The sequence below is a fragment of the Nicotiana tomentosiformis genome, chromosome 2 (genome assembly GCF_000390325.3).
Source record: "Nicotiana tomentosiformis chromosome 2, ASM39032v3, whole genome shotgun sequence".
Classification (NCBI taxonomy): Eukaryota; Viridiplantae; Streptophyta; class Magnoliopsida; order Solanales; family Solanaceae; genus Nicotiana; species Nicotiana tomentosiformis.
In genome coordinates, this window is record NC_090813.1 from 152,765,043 (window position 1) to 152,768,777 (window position 3,735).

Sequence of the window (3,735 nt, forward strand, 5' to 3'; positions counted from 1 at the left end):
ATTTTCAGTCATTCGCAACGACAATATTTCCTTTGCTCATTTGGCCATTCACAAGATTCTTTATTCCTGGCACGATGGCCGTATTTCATATCTCACACTTTCACCTCTTTCATTATCAAAGACCACCATCAAATATCAACATATAGAATATTTCAGAAATCATATATTTCAAATCCATTTGAAATGAGAACTTCAAACACAAATGGTTTCCTCCCAAAGAATGAGGCATACCAACCAACAATAAAAACACACACGAAAAATTATAAACAATCAGTACACCATTTACTCTTGCAATACTCTTCCCCAGAAATGACAATGTACAATTTCAATACATGAGTATATAGAACTCGAATCATACTGGATATATTTATGAAGTTGTCACGACCCAAACCGATGGGTCGCGATGGGCACCCGGTTCCTTACTCAACCGAGTACCAACATTACATATCATTTTTATCGTACTGTCATTAGCAAATGGGCCAAATGGGCCATCATGGGCTAACCAGAATAAACATAAGGGAATACTCAATATAAGGCGACCCAATCTGACATAAAAACTTATACATGTGACATAGGGCCTATAAGACCAAAATTACACTGAACAGAGGCCGATAAGGCCGTACAATCTTTCACGTACACGACATATGTCCACAAGCCTCTACGGATACATAAATGTCATAAAGGTCGGGACAGAGTCCCGCCATACCAAACAATACACGTCTAAATTATACTGACCAAACAAGCAACTCCAGAGCAAATGGAGCGCACCAACATCTTCCGCTAAGCTGATAGCCTACTTGGAGGGATCTCGACCTGTCTATCGGGACTTGCGAGCATGAAACGCAGCATCCCCAGGCAAAAGGGATGTTAGTACAAATAATGTACCAAGTATGTAAGGAATAAAAATCAGTAAATAATAGACATGAGAGAAACATGGAGTAAAAGACTCGACATGTACGTCTGCATAGATCTGTGAATCATTCAATACTTATAATGTAATGCATATGCATATAAATGTCATACCATGCATGGGTATACGCATTCATAACATCATCAAGCCTCTGAGGGCATCCCATCATATCATTTCGGCCACTGTGGGTAAATCATCAACGTATACCGGCTGATCAGGTGGTGGTGCGTATATATCGCCGTAATCTTTTCTCATATCCCATATACATATATATTTATATATACACGTATATAACGCTATCTGGTCATGAGTCAATATACATGTATAAATGCATAAAATGCATAAGAAATATGTTCATAAAATTTCTCAGAATGTCATAAAAATAATATATATGTCTGATAAACTTTATCAAATATATATTTTCCTGAGACCCATGAACAGAAGATATAATAATAATTCACATGGGGAATCAAGAATATAGACACCCCTAGTATTTCTATGAATAGAGTAATTTATGGAAGTTGTGCATTTGCTCATTTCGTTCGTGTCGAATAGATCATGCCAAAATGAAAGAGGGGATAGCCTTAACATACCTGAGTCGATTCTCTTGACAATCCCTCTAACACACGTCAATTGCGATAAACCACGTAACATCAGATCGAAGTAGTGAAAAATCCGTATAATATTCTTGAGAAATATTGTACCGTGCTCTCTTAGAATCGCAATTCCTGTTGATATTACCTTTTGAAGTCTCGTATGAATTTGTTGTAGCAAATCTCATCCGATAACCTTGTCAAGCTCAAATCTTCAACTATGGAAAGATTCATCCACCATCTTAATACGTGTTTGAGATCCTGTTTGTGCGTGGCTTGAATTATATAGAAGTTAAGTCTTGCCAACTTCAGCAACATTGGATTTATGTCGTTGCATAACATCTGAAGCTTTCCATTGTTTTGTAGAGATAAAAATGAATTTGAATGGCTTTTAAGTCTTTAGGAGTGGGCCCCACACTTTTGATGACTTAGCCAACAATCTTTCTTCATGTGACACCTTATAACATGGACTTTAAGAGTCATAAGTTGGATGCCACGTTTAAGGCTTATCCAGAGCCTTAATTAATCACCCACTAATTCTTAATTAACTTGTTAATTCCCCCATTAACCAATAATTAACCAAATTATCTACATAATTAAGAATTATCTCAAATTACTTAAAATACTACTCACTTTTAACACACTTCATATACACCTTACTATCATGGTCATGTGGTACCTTGTATGGCACTAGTCCATAAATACGGGGTATTGTAGCTTGGACCGTATTTTATCTCAAAATGTCAAACTTCGACGAAATTTATTTTTTTCGATTTGCTTACCCTCTCACCTTCACGAATTTATTCATCACTTGTTTGAAATAGCATAATGCTTATAATCTCAAAATAATCTCATTTCCGAGCTTCAATCAATTTATTTATGGCATACTTTCACGTTCGAAAATATGGGGTGTAACATCATTCCCCCCTTTGGAACATTCATCCTCGAATGTTGACTGATGCACTTATCATTTTCATAACTTATGTCTTCCGAATACTTTAATATTCTCCTTGCCATTTAGGCAACTATTCTTTGAATAAATCCAAAGGCCAGGGCATTCCCCCCCTTTAAGCCTCTTTCTCACACCACGACTTGTAGTCGGAATTCTTCTAATCTCGTAACTGTTTCTACCTTCTATCATGCAGCTTGTACGACTCTAACTTTGTATGTGCGCCTATGCGACTCTTCTCTTCTCTTTCCTCAAGCTTTTAGCCAATCTCTAGGCTTCACTTTGTGTTCATATATAAAGTTATGTCAAGTTGTCCCTCTGGGCATCATTAGCTTTACTTCATCTAAGTAGGCCATACTATACCATAATTCTTACTTCGATTTATCATTACTGAGGTCTGCTACCAAACTCCAGATTACTCTCGTCGCTTATCCTATATGCATAAAGCTAAGTCTTTTAATGCTTTTTCATTACTGTTCATCTTAAGACTGATGGCCTAATCTCATCTCGTACTTTGCAGCTTTTACCCATTCATTTTTGATTTACCTCAATATTGATATACAATATACCACTGATAACTTGAAACTTCGTACGTAATACCTTGCCACTAGGACTTACGCTGCATCGTGGAACATTTGAAGTGATTTTCCTAATCCACCTAGGGGCGATACTATACTTTCATAACCATATTTCATAGCATCCCAATGTGATTTTTCTCACGTGAGTATTTTAAATCCTGTACAATTCATGAAATTATTACTCAATCGAAGGCCCAAATATCATCCTTCATTTATCACAATTACACCCTCATTCTACTACCAGGGAATCATTTCATATCTTCTAAATGCTACTAGTCTTAGACTCCTTTGGGTTCACTCAGGCTATACTGAGCTTTCTATAACTTAGAGAGACCATTAGCTCCCTTGTTTTCATGGGCTTAATCCTGAGGACTTATCCATTCTCGTCACCTTCTCACTCGCCCTTTCTTATCCTTACTCCTGCCTTCCTAAAACCTTGTCGCTTTACCATACTTTAGCTTGCGACCTACATATATCTATTTATACTACACGCAACCTTCCTTCAACTTGATCGCACCATAGATTTCCTCGTGTTATTCTGGAACATCAAGCGAGACATCACATCGTCTCTTACTCTTCTTTACTCTTTTAACTAGACCTCTTGATACATAGAAACCATAGGCCGGAAAATATGCCACTGACGATGCTGTTATCATTCCTGGATATTGAGTCTCAGCGCTTCTGGCCTTCTATCTAAAGTATGTA

The 3,735-nt window shown here is 37.2% G+C and overlaps 1 long non-coding RNA gene across 1 annotated transcript; it reads right to left on the minus strand.

The window, feature by feature from the left end:
* Positions 1–510: 510 nt before the first annotated feature.
* Positions 511–1,906, minus strand: LOC138905569 (uncharacterized). The gene is made up of 2 exons (XR_011413566.1): positions 1,504–1,906; positions 511–826 (listed from the first exon to the last, which is right to left on the minus strand). It is a non-coding gene; the product is annotated as an uncharacterized lncRNA (long non-coding RNA).
* Positions 1,907–3,735: the final 1,829 nt, after the last annotated feature.